General features: G+C 39.5%; 1 protein-coding gene across 4 annotated transcripts in view; it reads right to left on the reverse strand.

Annotated features, from left to right (window-relative positions):
• LOC131345923 (rho guanine nucleotide exchange factor TIAM2) overlaps window positions 1–14843 on the reverse strand; it is a 46111-nt gene extending 31268 nt beyond the window's left edge. For 3 of the 4 annotated variants that reach the window (XM_058379125.1, XM_058379126.1, XM_058379123.1), the window contains exon 1: window positions 14703–14816. The gene's annotated coding sequence lies outside the window, so the exon portion shown is untranslated. Of the gene's footprint in view, window positions 1–14702 lie in introns of all 4 variants that reach the window. The other variant, XM_058379124.1, reaches the window with a different exon arrangement.
• Between the last annotated feature and the right edge of the window lie 4302 nt (window positions 14844–19145).

The following is a 19145-nucleotide window of genomic DNA, read 5'->3' on the forward strand; positions in this document are numbered from 1 at the left end:
GCAAACAGTGATTTGCAGAGAGTTACTTAACTTAATAAATATTTCATGTCTCGCTGCACATGTAATTCATTTGTAGTTATTTCTACAAATCATTCTGGAGTTGATGTTAGCACTACATGACTCCTCCATTCATTTTAAAGCTGGTCTTAAAGGTGAAGTTCATGCACAGTCTAGACAAACTCAGATATAACGGTGTAGTTTTAGCCAATACTGTGGTACGCATGGTTGAAATACTTCTACCATGATACTCTACAGCATATAATATCAATTTGAGAATATAAGTCTGTATGCAGATTAACATTAAACTAAAAACTTAGCAAAAAGCAGAATAATAAGCATACGTTTGGCATTTCCCCTCCCTCTAGCCTGCTATGCTTGTAAAGTAAAACATCTGCATTAATACCTGGCTTTACAGCTCTGCTGGTGCAAATCAGAGAAACATTCAGATCCCATTAGCTCCCAGTGGCCAAATACAGCAGTGAAACGCATTATGGGTCAAAGAAGTTCAGACAAAGCCTCAGGGAAGGAGGGTCCTGTGATTTCAGCACGTTAAACCCTTAATCTAGAGGGATTTCGGTGCTAGCAGCTTACCGTTTACCCCGTAAAGCTCCGTCCCCTAAAGACACAGGCTGGGCAATGGTACCTTATTATTGTAGACACGCAAAGCACAAACACTGAGGCACACACTGTGAGATAAATGACTCCCTCCAGGGTAAGCAGAGAATTGTGTTAGTCTGTGTGAAAGTTCCAGTGTGTCACACACTCAACCATGCCAGTCTTGTCTATGTCTTGTGTAAGGTCTGGAGTATGTACTTTAAAGGAGTGTTTCCGGGGTGAAAAATGACACAAATTCTGCAATCATTCGTAGTCAGGAACCCAAAGAGTTAAATAAAAACTGGTACAACTGGCTGTGAGGGAGAAAACATCCTTCTCTCCCCTGTCAATGTCACATAAGAGAGCAGTTTGCATCTCCTCCGCTAACAGTGCATTCAGCTACCCTGAGACGTCTCGAGAGCAGCAGTTTAAAGAGATATGATACCAGATAAAGCACGTGGTCAGCCTCGTCTTTGACTGATTGTGTGCTATTGTGTGTTAAGGGAGAACAAGCTAGTGGGTGGAAACTGGCAATCAACAAAATGAAATGAAATATAGCTGTTGTTCTTTCGGCTGCTCCCTGTTTGGGGTCACCACAGCGGATCATTTGGTAGAGTAAAAATAAAAATAAAACTGGACACAAATTTCCTTCACTCCAAAAAAAGGCCCAAATCTGGTGCTGTGCCACTGTGACACTCGTAATGGAAGTCTTTTTCAACCAAATTCGGAGTCATGTTACACTATTAAACACTGGTGAAGTATAGTTGTGTAAATAGTCACTAGTGTAGATGCATTCGCGACTGAATTTAATATTATTAGACTTTCTGTTGATTATTTGAGTCATATGGAACTTGTTGACCTTCTTACCTGTAGACTATGGTAGCTTACTGTGCATCTGCTGTGAACTGCTACGTTTTCTGAATACGAGCTAACAGAAGAAGTGCTAGCGTGTCAAATTTGACTCTTGTTACTTTATCAGCTATTAAAAAAGTGAAAAAAATTAACATTGCAGGGCACCAAACATGCCTTCGGTGATTGATTACATCTGGGGCGAAAGGGAAACTGTGTAAATGTGATTTTCACCAAACCATTACTTTAAATGCCCAAAGTAACTGATTACAGTGATGAAAGACAGCAACCAAGCCCTCTCTCTCTCTCTGTCTCTCTCTCTCTCTCTCTCTCTCTCTCTCACTCTCTCTCTTTTCTTTGGTAAAATGAGACAGGGAAACAGAGGACTATCTGCAATTAAACCTAGCTGTGGTGTAAAGCCTCTCATTAGTGGAGGGAAATGCCTGGCAAAAACACCATGATGTGTTAAGAGCACTGGATTTCTAACTGTAATAGCCACGCTCAAAGAAACAGGAAGATGTTTTGTTTGTCCCAACAAAGCTTAAGCCACTAAACCAAAAGTGTTGGCACTGTAAGGGTCTCTGACTGTGGCAGACCTCTCACGACATGTGGGCAAAAGCGAGTAATTAAAACAGCATGAACCTTTTGCTCCTGTTATAAAAGATTTGCTGGAACATTGGCATTACATTCTTAGACAAAAAAAAAAATCTTTCATCTAGCATTTTAAAGGTTTTTTGGTTTGTCTCTCTAAGGGAGACAAAAGATTTCATGAAGGATCTCACTATAGAGGGTTCCTCTTTCAGAATAAATACTAGAGGAATCCGGCATGCAAGAAAAGTGACAGGCAATCAGTCAGAAGTTTGCACACGGATTTACAAGTCCAGCAACAGCAACAAGCACCATAGCGCTAATTTATGACACAATGACGTGACAAATCCAAACAAATGGCGCCGAAAGATTCCCACAATCTTATGGTGCTGGTTATTCAATTTTCCTGACACATTTACTCACTTAACTTCCTCAGTGCCTATTTCCTACATGCTTTTCGTCTATATACAACCACAAATGGAAGAAAAGCCACAGTCTGATATTTTCCTGGACTGCATTTACTTCCAATATAAAATATCGATTTAATTTGTTTGTTTTGTCTGTTGAGAATTCAAGCTGTGAAAATGACTAAACTGTATATTTTACCAGGAAGTAAGCGCTCTATTAAAAGGAGGTGACTCAAAAGTTTTAATCACATGTCTAACGTCTGTGTCTTCGGGATTTATTTTGCTTGTATAAACCAAAAATACTTTAAACATCATGAAACAGGAAAACACAAATGTGTCAAGGCTGCTAACTGGAATCATACTGGTACTCTAATGGAGCTACCCTGACCCTGGGGCATTTATTTGTGGTTTTGTACATGTGGAGTGCAGGCCACTGTTGGCGAAACATCTGGTTCAACTCATGACCAGATCCAGTAGGTGTGTCAGGAAAATAATCACCAAACTATGTTGAACTGGATATACAGGACCAGAGCTGGGCTGGACTGGCCTCTTTTTTTGAGGCATACTTAGGTAACTTAACTTCATCCTGAGCATCTCTAATGCCAAAACCATGGTCATTTGTAAATCTTGGATGGGATGACTGGAAAAAAGTGAGTCTTCATTATAACACTGGAAGCAATGTGTTCCTGCTACCAAAGCAGTGAAGTTGTGTGGTGAGGACACATACAGCTGATTCAAGGTTAAACAGAAAAGTGATATGAAATAAGGCTATGTCCAAAACCACACTCCAGTCACTGTATAGCTTAGAGCAAATCATTTTGTAGAAAGTCTAAAAAATACAGTAGCGAATATTCAGAGCACTAATAAACCATTATATATAAAGACAACATGGGATGATAGACCTTTCACACCTTTTGAACTATCCATCCATCCTCTATACCTGCTTTATTCCTAATTAGGGTCACATGGTTCTGCTAGAGCCTATTCCAGCACACATTAGGTGAAAGGCAGGGGTACATCCTGGACGAGTCACCAGTCCATCACAGGGCCACATACAGACAGACAACCACACACTCACTTCTATGGACAATTTAGAATGATCAAACAACCTTATGTGCATGTTTTTGGACTGTGGGAGGAAACCGGAGTAAACCCACACAGGCATGGGGAGAACATGCAAACTCCACACAGAAAGGCCCCTACCTGTTCGAACCCAGGATCTTCTTGCTGTGAGGCAACAGTGCTAACCACTAAGCCACCGTGCTGCACCCTTTTGCACTGAAATAATGTAAAAATAATGTAAAATAGGCCAAGAACTGATAAATACTGTATTCCAGTCAGCTTTCTACTGTTAATAATTAGCATTTATAAGGCACTTACCCATACCCAGATGTAAGTAATTTCATGTTAAATACACTTGCCAGTTAATATGGACAAATTTTATGGTTGCATAGCCTTTAGGTAATTTTCATTCCATGACTGTTTCTCCAAATATTGGGTGAAAATTAAACCACAATTGGAAAGTTTGATTACAAATAAAGGTGTTTGCTTGTCTCGTAGGTAGGAGTCACACTTCTGACCATATTTTTGTCCAGAGGTTGGCAAAAATCATTCTATGGGCTGCATTAGCAAGCTAATACACCATGGACTCAGAGCTTCTAGCTAGCTTATGTGACTAACTTTCAATCCCTTATTGATATCTTACTAGCTAGATATTGTTTCCTGGTTATCTAGTAACTAGTAATTTAGTTGTGTTTAGCACCAGAAAATAGTTTCAGATCAATCCTCAGGTTATATAGTAGAGCAACAGCAAATCAACACATGGTGCTAAAAAAAAGGCATTCTAATGGTCAAGCCTGCCAATTGTGTATCTGATTGAACTGCTTAGCAACAAGCCAGGTAACTTTCAAGTACATTGGCTACATGGCTTTGGTTCCTGTGTATAATTTCATTAAGGTATTTTGAATTTCATCTGTTTGAAGGCTTATGGAGAGAGCAGGGTGTGGTCTAAGGAACATTCACAGCAGCCTGGTAATGGTGACACATTTGTGATGATGCATCATTGCAGAAGGATGAGCGAATCTTGATTCTCCAGAGTTGGGAATAATGAGTGGGGTGGCCTTGGAGCATGTAGAGAATAGGCAGAGTGGGAGTTCTAATGAAGCCGGAGCATTTCCAACATGGCAGCACACACTTTTTCCACACACAACCCCAAATGAACAGTCCAGACCACTCGCCTGGGGCTAAGCCGACGCCACACAGAGCTATGATCTCCAAATTACGGCTGTGGCCACCTTGTAGTCCTTATTCTCATCTGCTGTATGTTTAAGGGTTCCTGTTTCCTGGAACCATGCGTGAGACAGCGATATTCTAACAAGACAGCAGATTATATAGATATGAGTGAGGGGCAGTCGGGTATTAGCTGTTAGTGGGGAAACTTTGTCTTTCATATAACGGCTGGGGGAAGGAGGAACATTCCTGCTGTATCTTATTAAAGACAGAAAGCAAGACTAAGTGCTTTTGAATGCAGTGGTGCCTCAGAGAGGAAAATAAATACATATGTGTTAGGGGGGTTTAGCGTCTTAACCAGTGACAGTAGCACCTTTTGAATTGATGCTTAGCTGCTGCCATAAACCGGGTCTCCATCTCTGCACATTCAGCTGAGTCCACATTTGCTTTTCCTCACGTGTTATAAAATGGAGATGAGGGTGGTGGTGTTGGGTTCGCCAAGGACAGTGCTGGCTCTGTTTACATTGGCTCGATTTCTGCTCTCAGTCAGGAACGCTCCCTTCTTCTCCAGTCTGACTCGCAGCAGCAGGTTCTCGCTGAACCTCAATGACTCTTTGCTTTCCAAACCTGCAGCATTCCAGCTCAGCCAAGGGGCACGTGCCAGGCCGTGCCAAGTTTCACATACTCTCCTAGGTGTAACCAGAGACGGTGGTTTGTTTTTGGGAGTGTGGGGTCCTGAAGTCTCCGTTCATTATTACTGTTTTCATTCACAGTGCCAGTTAGTCCCGTAAGAAAAAAGAGGATAAATCAATATTGCAATAAATTACATACGGTGTACTTTTTCTTTTTGAGCACATTGTGGATAAATTACGGTATCGAAAATTGTACTTAATAGGTGTTCATATAAATTTTCATGTTTTTCTGACATCTTTATTAGCCCATTACTGAAAGATTACCAAATTTTCACCCATCAGTCTTGTAGTAATGTCTTGAATCTTGAAACATTTCCACCATCACATTTTTTTATACAAAGGGTCTCTTTTTTCCTATATAGGAATGTGATATGGCTTTAGCGCTTCTCGGGTTTGGTTATTTTTCTGTAATCTAGGTTCACGCTCTACATTAGCCTGCTTGTTTGGACCCAGTAGAAGCGTGTAATTCCACCAGGACAGCTCCGAGTCTCCAGCACAGCAGCAGTGATAACATCTTCACAGCTTATTTTATTCAAACTCAACTCGATTAGTTGCACCACATGCCTACAGCCCACACCCTCGCTTAAAGTCTCGCTAGCTAAAACAGTAGCGAGTATGTTTTAATATATATATATATATATATATATATATATACACATCCCATTCCTAATCCATAGGGTTCAATATGACGTCGGTCCACCCTTTGCAGCTATAACAGCTTCAACTCTTCTGGGAAGGCTGTCCACAAGGTTTAGGAGTGTGTTTATGGGAATTTTTGACCATTCTTCCAGAAGCGCATTTGTGAGGTCACACACTGATGTTGGACGAGAAGGCCTGGCTCTCAGTCTCCGCTCTAATTCATCCCAAAAGTGTTCTATCGGGTTGAGGTCAGGACTCTGTGCAGGCCAGTCAAGTTCATCCACACCAGACTCTGTCATCCATGTCTTTATGGACCTTGCTTTGGTCACTGGTGCACAGTCATGTTGGAAGAGGAAGGGGCCAGCTCCAAACTGTTCCCACAAAGTTGGGAGCATGGAATTGTCCAAAATGTCTTGGTATGCTGAAGCATTCAGAGTTCCTTTCACTGGAACTAAGGGGCCAAGCCCAGCTCCTGAAAAACAACCCCACACCATAATCCCCCCTCCACCAAACTTTACACTTGGCACAATGCAGTCAGACAAGTACCGTTCTCCTGGCAACCGCCAAACCCAGACTCGTCCATCAGATTGCCAGATGGAGAAGCGCGATTCGTCACTCCAGAGAACGCGTCTCCACTGCTCTAGAGTCCAGTGGCGGCGTGCTTTACACCACTGCATCCGACGCTTTGCATTGCACTTGGTGATGTATGGCTTGGATGCAGCTGCTCGGCCATGGAAACCCATTCCATGAAGCTCTCTGTGCACTGTTCTTGAGCTAATCTGAAGGCCACATGAAGTTTGGAGGTCTGTAGCGATTGACTCTGCAGAAAGTTGGCGACCTCTTCGCACTATGCGCCTCAGCATCCGCTGACCCCGCTCCGTCAGTTTACGTGGCCTACCACTTCGTGGCTGAGTTGCTGTCGTTCCCAAACACTTCCACGTTCTTATAATACAGCTGACAGTTGACTGTGGAATATTTAGGAGCGAGGAAATTTCACGACTGGATTTGTTGCACAGGCGGCATCCTATCACAGTTCCACGCTGGAATTCACTGAGCTCCTGAGAGCGACCCATTCTTTCACAAATGTTTGTAAAAACAGTCTGCATGCCTAGGTGCTTGATTTTATACACCTGTGGCCATGGAAGTGATTGGAACACCTGATTCTGATTATTTGGATGGGTGAGCGAATACTTTTGGCAATATAGTGTATATATATATATATAATTTCTTTTACATTTGTAGAAAAAACTGAGCTTGTCCAGCTGCTTGTTGTGCTCTTTGGTTCATTACTTGGTCTATAGATGAGATTTTGCCTCTTGGATTTTTCAGTGTAATTCAATTCTATTTGTATCACACATTTAACAATGGATAATTACATAGATTATAGAGTATCTTTAATCATAATGTCTTATTTATTCATTCTTCTCCAGTAAGCACCGTCAGGCTTCCCATGGATGCAGAAAACTAGATGTGAGGCAAGAATACACCCACTATTTCTCTAATTCTCAGAGCATCAAACACACTAAGGGCAATTTGCACTCATCAATCTACTGCTATTTAGGAGGAGGAAGGAAACTATCGAGCAAATCGAACCAGGACCCTGGAGCAAAGAGGTGGCAATACAGTGTCTTATTCAGAAGTCTGAAAATATTTCAAGTAAATCAAAGTGTCTTTATGCTGGTCTCAAATATAACAAACGTCAGACTCAGGCACTCTGAATAAGCTTTTATTAACAGGTCAAACTGTTCTATTCACTTCGTAGTACCAAACTTTTTTCAAGCATACGTATATTAAAGCATAACCCATGTTACTGTTCCAGGTAGGGAGACTTTGAGGGTGCAGGCCGTAGGCATGTGGTGCAACTAATTGAGTTGAGTTTGAATAAAATAAGCTGTGAAGATCTTATCTCTGCTGCTGTGCTGGAGACTCGGAGCTGTCCTGGTGGAATTACATGCTTCTGCTGGGCCCAAACAAGCAGGCTAATGTAGAGCGTGAGCCTAGCTTAGAGAAAAATAACCAAACCCGAGGAGCGCTAAAGCCATATCACATTCCTTCATAAGAAAAAAAAGCGTCCCTTTGCAGAAGAAAATGGAGGGTAATTAGGTAGAAAATCCACCACGAATTCCACACGGCAGCAGTTCACACAGCTGGAAACAGAAGACCCTTCTTCTGCCTTTGCCCACAAAAGACCTAAAGGCCCTGTCGAAATGAGATTAGAGGCTGTGGACCAGCAATGGAAAAAATGAAAGCAAAGAGAAGATGCTGAGTCTTCTCTCTCTCTCTCTCTCTCTCTCTCTCTCTCTCTCGCTGGTTTAATGCATGACTGTAAGGATGAGCACCAAAACTTGCAAGAAAGAAGACGGAGATTAAAGACATACACATGAAGCTTAACACCAAAAGAGCATGATTCATGCAGAGGTGGGCAATATGACTCGAGTCCTTCCCTGTCCCAATATTTCATGTTTTCCATTTCGAAGGCCAAATACCAAACCGTATGAGTTTTATAAGAAAGATCTTCATGCCATTATTTAAGCTCTTCACCCAGAAAGTATTAAACAACAAGCTTCCATTTTGGGGTAAAACAGAATTGCATAATCAGAACTAAAGCCAAGAACAGACACGTATTATTCAATTACAGTGTTGAAATCAGATGGTCTTTTATATGTAAGGAATAAAACATAGTTGTGTTGTTATAGGAAAATAATCAACAATGGAGTGATCTGATGCACCTTGAAACAAGCCTGAATTTCTGTTCCCATCCTGAAGGTGATTATTTTTCAATATAAAACTATTTTGATTAGATGCTCCAAGTGTGCTTATATATTTTTTTAACCTCACTGAGATGTTTCACTGTGTGTATCACTGGACCAGGGTTTTTCGGCTTCTTAAATTCAACCTCTCAACCAGCGATTTAGAAACTTCATCAGCAGCAACCATATACTGGTTAGTTGTTTGTACTGTGAATTGTAAAAATATATAATACACGGTCAATCAATGCATCAACAATCAGTGTAACATACCAGCTGATACTCTATTTAAATGTAGTGAAGTGAATAACACTGAATAACACCTGTTAGTGGGTGGGATATATTAGGCAGCAAGTCAACATTTTGTCCTCAAAGTTGATGTGTTAGAAGCAGGAAAAATGGGCAAGCATAAGGATTTGAGCGAGTTTGACAAGGAGCAAATTGTGATGGCTAGACCACTGGATCAGAGAATCTCCAAAACTGCAGCTCTTGTGGAGTGTTCCCGGTCTGCAGTGGTCAGTATCTCACGTGAGCTCACGTGAGGAGCAAAGGCTGGCCCGTGAGATCCGATACAACAGACGAGCTTCTGTTGCTGAAATTTGCTGAAGAGGTTAATGCTGGTTCTGATAGAAAGGTGTCAGAATACACAGTGCATGATGGGTCAGGGCTGTTTTGGCAGCAAAAGTGGGACCAACTCAAAATTAGTAACTTCTGACTTAAAAACAAAAGTTTGTTCGATGATGAAAACAGGAGAAGGGATGCCAATTTTATGGGAAATACCTTTAACAGGAATGTACAAAATAAACAGAAAATTTGGGCATACTATGTCAGAAATGTCAGTTGCTCAATATTAATTCCTCACTGTGTGGGCTCATGCTTACTCCAAATCACAGCTCTGCTGATATTCAGTCTAAAAAATGCAGCTTTCACGTCACTAAGAACCCAGAATGCAGAAATCCCTCCATCCTGAAGAAATATCTGAAGAGATAAAGGATTATCTCTGACTGTTACAACACACAGACACTGGAGACTCCTTAAACTGGCTAATACCTACTGAGGCTTTAACCATGTGTTCTTCACAGATAAGACAGATAAGTCTACCAATTTGCCATTGAAGTAAAAACTAGACCATAGAACATGTCTTTTTTATTAGTCCCTGATTTACTGAGTGTTTTTGGATACAACTATTAAAATGTTAAGCTTTAACACTAAGGGGCCGATGAGGCTTATGATCGCCTGCCTATATGTTGACACCAACTAACCCTTTTTCATCATGAATCCCATATTTGTGATAAACTGATAAACTGAGCTAAATTGGGACAATTAAATTAGATGTAATCTATACCATTCACCCAATTTTGGGTCTCAAATTGACCACATTTAAGAACGTATCGCTGCCGTCCTCCACCCTTAAGGAAAAAGCCCTTTTCAAACAAAGCTTAACGAGGTGTATAGTCTGTAGGCCTAATCAGCTCCAACAATAACCGCGCTGACCACTAGCCATATGGTGACCTTTAGAACGCAGGGAGGCCACCTCATCTAGCGTCTCTGGAGGAAGGGAGTTTCTTGAGGTCAGCTAAGGACAATGAAGCATGTCATTTGGTTTCCAAGGGACCTGCGGTCAACACAAGTAATTGCTATGGTGCTCAACATGCATTATGCAACTACAGCACATAATTAGCTTAAACACTAATATATTATATACTGTGTTAGACCAAAAAAATCAAGTCTAGTTTGTCCATATTTATTGTCAGTATGGAGTGGTATACAGCATTTTAAACCAAGCGACAATCATTTCTTAAAATTAACACACAGAATCATGGACAATTTTATGCACCCAAAACCATTAAAAACAAATAAACTCTCATATGCAGACTGCACGTTTTACCTCCTTAATCATGTATCTAAACAGGACCAGAACCAGATATATATATATATAGTTGGAGAGGGAGATATATAAGATACAGTGACTTGCATAAATATTCACCCCCTTCAAACTCTTTCTATATTTTGTGGTGTTGAACTTAACTTTACCATTTGACAAAATCACTACCATCTGAATGTGCGATTTCCATTGTGACAGAAAGATGAATTAAACAAAAGAATTAAACATATATTTATTTGCATAAGTATTCACCCCCAGGATCTAAACCTGATAGAACCACCTTTCGCTGTAAGTCTTCTGAAATATGTCTCTACCAGCTTTGCACATCTGATATACTGTGCCTATGTTTTTTTCAGCAAAATTGTTTAAGTTCTGTGTCAGGAGACCTTTGGTGAACTAGACTTGCTACAGAGTCTCAATCAGATTAAGATCCGGTCATTCATTGTAGAATTATGCACGCATTGTATATAAACCAAGCTTTTGGTGCTATTACAAATTCTCACTGCACTACACAAATGTCTCAAATAATTTCTTAAATCTACCCAAAAACCCCTTAAAGCTTTCTCTGCTGTAAGGATTGATGGATGTCCAGTCTGCTGAGCGCTTAGAAAGAACACTGTGAGGGCTCTTTGACGTTTGGTTGGTATGGACCACTCAAGCATTTCCTTGAGTTTGGTTTGTTTTCACAAATGTGAACGCTCCATCTCCAACAGCTTAACCCTGGATGACCAGAAAGCAATTGTCTCAGACCTCGTCCAGGTGCTTGCAGTACTTGTAGTGTCACTGAGGAAGTTAACTTCAATTTGGCATCTGTCTTTTTTTTTTTGCATTAATAATGTTTGAACTCTCTGTGTGGTAACCAGCGGAAAAACCTCTAACAGTTCAAAAAAAAAAAAAAAAACTCTCTATAAATGGTCAAACTTTTGGCTGGACAGGTAAACAAAGGCATTTGCATTGTTTTTGTCTTTGTTTTTATTTGGCTGTATAAATACTTTTTCAAATATTTTCATCCCAATGTGTTAAGATATATCCTTCAGCTTGAACAGTGCTAGTGCTAGAACGTTTCCAAACAAATCTGGTGTGAAACCCCAAGAGCTGCTGAGGCCAATACCTCAAAATTCATATTCTTACTGCTCTTAACAATGTTACACAATAATACCATTAATATTTTACATCCATATTGTTAGCTACACAACTGCTTTCTGTTCTCTCAAGCTAGCTAACAACATTTTTCTGTCTTAGGCCTGTTTTTAGGGGCTTATTAGCACTGTTTCTTCATTTATTTTCCAAACCCAGGTACTGCTTGAAGGCTCATGTGTTTGAAATCGGAGGTCTTGATTATGACGTGGTGTGTGTTTAAGTGGTTATGGTTGAGGAAATCATGGATAGTGTGAGAAAACATCTTCGGTTTATATTATTTAGGTGTTGTGTCACTGATGATAAGGAGTTTATTTTGCTAGGTAGTTAGCAAAATAGCTGTTCTTCATGGACATTAGTGCAGATTTGTGCACTAAATGTACAATTAACTTGCAAAATTACCACTTAGATCCTACTGTGTGCTTGAGGCGAAACATTTATATTGGACTTTTTTTTACTAGCTTGGAAAGTCTTATAGCCGAAGCTGTAATTACGACATTGTGGGGCTGATCACCTATGATAATTATGATAATTACAATAATTCAGATTTAAAGTCAGCAGCAGAAACCGGAGGAAGAACACATTAGGCAGGCAGATCCACATTATGGTTTATTTTTGCCCTTTTATATGTACTTCATATATTTGTACTTATTTTGATCAACTCATTTTACTTAAAGTTTGCCCCCTCCCATCCCCTTCAAGCCCTTCCCCCAAAGCCACCTACTGCTTAAACCCTTTAAAATTCATAGCATACTATGAAGATGCCCAAGAGACTCTGATGATGCTGTACAGAAGTCAGATTTAGAGACATCTGCTCCATGTGCTTGCAATCTACCCATTCATTAGATGGAGCGACATTTACCTGCTGTCCAAACCACCCACTTGGCACATTTAAACACCCTGCACTTGCTTGTGTCCCATTAAAACTAAGCAGCAATGCTGATTTATTACAAACACGGAATTCGGTTAATGTGCTTTCCCATTACATCACTACCTGGAGAAAATACACCACTGGTGGTCTTTATTATCACAATGAACATCCCATAGACAAACAAGTACAGTGCTTCTGCTCTGCCCTGAAACCAATTTCCTAAACATAGCACATCAAATGTACGCAGTCATAGGCATGACTCCAAGAACAGCTAAAGAAATCCAGCAACGATGGCATTCCTACACGATGTGGCCATCCGGATCAAAAGGCACAGCACAGTGACAGACCGGTGATTATAGGCTCGTGTTTCCAACAACAGAGCACTCTTTGTGCCATGTGCAGTAGCTCATGGTGAAGTGAAGTCGTGTGCTGGATCTGATCTATGAGCTTTTCCTTCTTAGAACCTAGCCTTCAACTGTTTAGGCGTATCTGAAGCTGATGCCTGCTGTGGACCCTTTTCTTTGAAGTCACACTCCAAGCTTTTGTATTGTTCTCAGCGACCTGTAGCCTCACCCCAACACACACACACAGACATATACACACACACACACACACACACACACGTACACAGAAAAATGACTTGGGGGGAGAAACTACGCTGAGACACAATGGATGGGCATGATGACCCAGTGTGGGCAACATGCAGTGAAATTTTCACGCTTTGTAAATCAAAGAAGTGATTGTGTGTGTGTGTGTGTGTGTGTATGTGTGTAGTGCTGCATCTATAAATCCCTATCGATAGATCAGTGGATGGATGGATAGATGGATGGATGGATGGAGGGATGGATGGAGGGATGGATGGATGGATGGATGGATAGGTAGGTAGGTAGACAGACAGATAGATAGACAGATAGATAGATAGATAGATAGATAGATAGATAGATAGATAGATAGATAGATGTATAGATAGATAGATAGATAGATAGATAGATAGATAGATAGATAGATAGAAGGATGGATTCATGACACAGTGTGTAAATCTACACATACTGCAGATAAGCATGATCAAGTGCCTGAAATCAAGATTTTTTTCAAAAAGTGACATATTTTTCCAAGAAAATCACTGGCACTGGTTGCTTCATTTTCTTCATTTTTAATAGGAGATTAAAAGATTTAGAAACAGGCAAAATACTTTATTTGCATGTAGATTAAAGTTAATAAAAAGATGAGCATAACAGATTCTCTTGAGCCGGGCACCATATGAGACCTTTGCAGAAAACACTGTATAAACGGCGGTGACATTTATACATCATAAATGTGTGTGTGTGTGTGTGTGTGTGTGTGAAACTCCATAAATATCACACTGCTGTGTGGTTAGTTGTATAAAATAGGAACGAATACACAAGAAAAACTAATAATGATAATAATAAAGCCCTTTACTTGAGTGTTAACAGGTTCAGGGTCAAGTCAAACACTAGTATAAGGAATTGTCTGGATCATTCAGTCATTTCCTGACCACTCATGACTCTCAACCATTTCATCCAGCAATAAACCCAAGCTCCAACAAGCAAATTCATAAATAATAACCACATTCCATAGACCTTTTAATCCAATCATTAAAATTACACCATGACAACGTGAGAGTTTGTGTATTTAGCCAGAAGATAGTCTACTACAGGCTACAGGTCCTTGCTGCTGGGTTTAATATTCATACATCAGCATGATGTTTATATATCAGAATGTTAAATAAAACAGTTTAACTTCTATAGAATATCATGGTTTCCGTTATATTCCTTTGTATCTAAGATTTCTTGGGCTTAAACTCCCGACTATAGTGTGTGTACCAGCATTAAAACACCAACATTCAGCATTATTTTATTCCATCTCAAGTCTATAATGAGTTTAGTAACCTGCAAGACCGCAAAGTTGTTGCCATAGCGACCAAACCCTGTCCAAAAGGTAATCGCGACATCTTGGAGATTTTTTTCATGCAGCTAAAAGTTTCAGACTCGTCTGAAACATCTCAACACGGCGACGATGGAAACATACAGATTATGTACTCACCAAACAAAGAAACAGATTAAAAAGCGGAATGATGAAGCCTTTTCTTATTAGTCCATATTGTATTCAACGAGGACTGACTTTCTCCGCCGCTCTTCGCTCTTCTTCGGAAATAGCGATGAGAGATTCGGAAACGATTCGGCTCTTTTTAGAAACGACACGTAAAAGTGACTCGTTCGAGTGAATCGATTCGTAGGCATAGACTGTATTAGTCATGTACACGTACTGGGGAGTTTAGACTTGCTTTTAATTTAGTTTCTGTTTATTTTTATAGGTAGTGTTTTATTTAGATACACCTACCTTGTAAAGAGCATCGTGTGTGTGTGTGTGTGTGTGTTCATTCTTGTTCATTAAATAGCTATAAACAAGGTGACAGTATTAAACTACTATCTGTTATTCCGGGTTTCCATACCAGTACAAATAATATTTCAATTATTTCAATATTATTTCAAAATATTTCAATTTAATCTGTTCCGATTAAACAATCAAATTAGCAAGTTTACTCTAAATAATCGATTCATTAAGAGTGAATGAATGAAATGAAGTCTTCACTGGAATTACAGTATACACACCCCAAACAAAGAACTGACCATTCACGTCCTGAAAAGCGTGTTTTGTTTTGTTTTCATTGTTTTCTGTCTAAAATTAAAAATAAAATAAACATTGCACTGTTCATAGAGATTGTAATTATAATTTCATTGCATGATGTAATGCATCTGTTGCACATTATTCACATATGTTAATTATTATAAACACATAATGCTTATAATTCTCAATATTCTAATTCTTATATTTATTCTAAATATAAGTTTCAATGCTGAACGACTGCTAAACAGTTATTTTCCAGTGACCCTGACCCCTGTGGTGATAAAAAAAAACCTCATACTCTCCTCATTACCCTGCATGCTAAACCTAATCCAGTTCAGTTATCAATGGATGCCACCATCTTCCATGTCCTACACATCTTATCTTATCTCAACAAGGGACAGGAGGGCTATGTTCAGCCTTTAATGTCATATTCCCTGTCAGTCTGTTCTGTAACCTCCGGGATCTCACTCATGCGTCTGAGGTCTGTACTTTTTAACTGGACAACCAAAAGTACACAGCTTCACCTCCAATGCCCTCACTCTCAATACTTAACCTCCCCAAGGCCATGTTTTCAGCCCTCTACTGTATTCTCTGTAAACAACAACTGTGTATTCATACACAAATCCAAAACCATTGTGAGGGTTGTACCAGAGGTGCCAGGCCAGCAACCTGTTCCTAAATATCAGCAAGCCTAAGGAACCACTTGTGGACTTCAGAAGGGAACAATGGATGACAGAGCTCTTCCAAACAAAGAGTCTCCAGGGTAGAAAGTAAACAGCTTCAGGTACTTCAGAGGACCTTTAATGGGTACTTTTCAGCATTTACAGCATCAAGAGTGACTTTAATACAGAATGCAAGACACGTCTAACAAAGAAAGTTTTGCATCTCCTCAGGTATCCAGAAGAACTTTTACACTGCACCTATACTGAGCATCTTCATCACCATCGTGTTTGTGATCTTCATTCTTGAGGACTGTAGATGGTACTGAGGTCTACTGAAAGGATCACCAACTCAGCATCTACACTAGGTGGTGCAGGACCAGAGTAGGAATGGTCAAAGATCAACCCACCCCAATAACGGTCTGTTCTGGTCTGGAAATTGCCTCTGCATCCAGCTTCTTCTTCTAATCCATCAGAAACTTGAACTCCTGAACTCTACTCCAGCTCCTAAGACTACCACACACTCAGTACCCAGTACATGTCACATATGGTATACGTGCACTGGAGATTTTAGTATATATACATTCATACATATATACATGTGTGTTTTTTGTATGCTCTTTCCTGTGTCACCTCACAGGCTGATTGTATATTGTCTATATTGTCTATTTCCCATTTGTTATGCAGTCTTTAGAGTCATCTCATTTCACTACCATACCACCAATGAATGCACATGTGACAAATAAAGGCTTGAAACCAGGAGCTCGACATTCACAACACCAACATTATAGAAATCCAGTGTCATTCGAACCAGCTGTTTCTCAGTAAAGGGCCTTGAGCATGTTTCAGGTTTCAAGCAAACTTTTTCATATGTATAACTTCTTCACCATGTCTGAAATGTCTGCTTTCATGTAGGTGATGTGTTGAACTATGACCTCAAAAGCCACAGGCCATGTCATATGATGTTATACTCTAAGGTAACGTTGTTGATATGTTACATCACGTCATGTCACAATCTATGGAGTCAGTTTTATTTCTGTACCTGATGTGGTGTTAAATAGATTCTGTCTATTTATGATAGGATGATAATGATTCAGCTCATATCTATTAAGGCTCATGCTTAGAGTTGTTCTGTGAGAACCTAAATGGAGGATAGCATACAATAGTTGAGTGTGATCTCAGTATATAGTAATACACCCAAAATAATGGGTAAAAATGAATAATTCAGTGTTGTGAATAATCACTGGAGCACTTACTTACCTTTAACTGGTGTCAACAATCAAAATACCTTGAATGGATTACAGAACTCCAAGAATTTTGCAAGTTTTACCATTAAAATAGATTAGTTTGTCAAAACTGAGCCTATTTAAAGAAAGAAAACTCTGTTTTTCCTTGTAAACCCAAATTATCCTATTCTCTTCTACAACCACATCAGCCTGATCCCAATTTACTCTTAGAGAGCTTGTTTTGTTCCTCCAAAGCAGTTTTTAACAACAGCATTGCTTGGCTGTTTCTAATAAATGCTCGTAGCTCTTTATTAGATCATGCTGTCACGCCTTGAATATTTGGGAATTACGTAAAAGAATATAGTTACACCTAAACAATAGTATTGAGCATTTAATATAATTGAAATTGAATATACTCAAATTTAAATATTGATAAAAAAAATATTATTATGAAAATAATATAAAATATTTGTAGCTGTTAAATGTGATTTTGTGTGTATGTAGAGTTATTAAAATAAGTGGAGCTTTAGTTAGAGGCTATAGACACTGGCATATACAGGGTATAAAATAACATTAAAATAATAAAGAAGGCAGGTAAATATTGTTAAACAAGAATTCATCAGAAAGAGAAATATTACAATGTCATTCACAATTTATTTGCTTTTCTTTTTACTTCAAATAAGGATACCAATATATATTTTATTTTATTTTTATTTTTATTTTTTTAAAGTCCTCAGTCTTTATATTTAGCATCGTTTTGAAAAGATGGTGAATTCTGCCAGAACAGTGCGGCAGAGAGATAAAACAATGTGCTACTAAATACCCTATTCTTTCATATGATGCCGTTTTTATCAGCACAGATTTCATGTGTGTCTCTAAATGGATACCTTTCGCTTTAGCTCCAGGGCCTACTCGCAAACATCACAACCAACACTATTAACATCTCAGTCCCAGAGCACATTACACCCCCTTTACCATCATCATTTCTCTCACAACCTTGTTAATGATGAGCAACGACTCACGCCGGATAATCGTAGCCGAGGGCCATCGGCATTGGAGTTATACACTGGGGGGGAAATCTAATCACCTGACACTTTGTGAAACTGGTAAGTGATTGCTCTGGGAGGCAGATTATAGACAACAATGAACATTATTGTTATTATTCAAGCAGAGAAAATCCATTAGGAGGAAAACGTGAGATGTGAGGATAAAGCCAGACTGAAGTTTGGCACACTGGGAAATGGAGTAGAGTTCAAGGATACTGAAATGAGAGTACATGGCTTTTCGGTTGTTCCCGGAGGTTTAGACCTAGAGACAAAGTACACTGTGAGATTCAGAAGTATCCTGCTGAAGGTTTTGCTGTCAGACAAACAGATGCCTGAAACAAACACACATGTTGGGATAATTACATGTACACAAAGCACGATTTCAGTTTCATTTAGTTCATTTGTCAGGTGTAAGTGTCTAACAAGGTATTTAGACTGGAAAAGATTAAGATCAACATGTTAGTGTTTATCCATTCCAATAAGTCCTTGGAGAAAAGTACAGTTTTTCTTCAAGGTACAGAAGTTAACAGAAAAGAACAGAGTTAGCATACTAGCATGTCTAAGTATACTTGAGGAGAAATTACACTTTTAGCTACACTTGCATTTCTAAGCATGCATGAACATAAGTAACTAATAGATCTATCAGACGAATTAGTCAATAATTCTTTCCCGAATATATAGAATTAAATATATTTCTTGAGAAAAGATTTTAAACCCACTTGACTCATATTCACTGATTTTAATGGGTGCCTGATGCAATGCCAGGCTCTCTGGCCGGATCCTGAGCTCAGGCTACAATGGTGAAGGCTATGGGTTACTGATTGGAAAGTCAGTGTTAAACACCCAGTACTGCCAAGCTGCCACTGTTGGACCCTTGAGCAAGTCCCTTAACCCTCTCTGCTCTAGGAGCACTGCATCATCGCTGAC

The sequence above is a fragment of the Hemibagrus wyckioides genome, linkage group LG25, assembly GCF_019097595.1.
Source record: "Hemibagrus wyckioides isolate EC202008001 linkage group LG25, SWU_Hwy_1.0, whole genome shotgun sequence".
Classification (NCBI taxonomy): Eukaryota; Metazoa; Chordata; class Actinopteri; order Siluriformes; family Bagridae; genus Hemibagrus; species Hemibagrus wyckioides.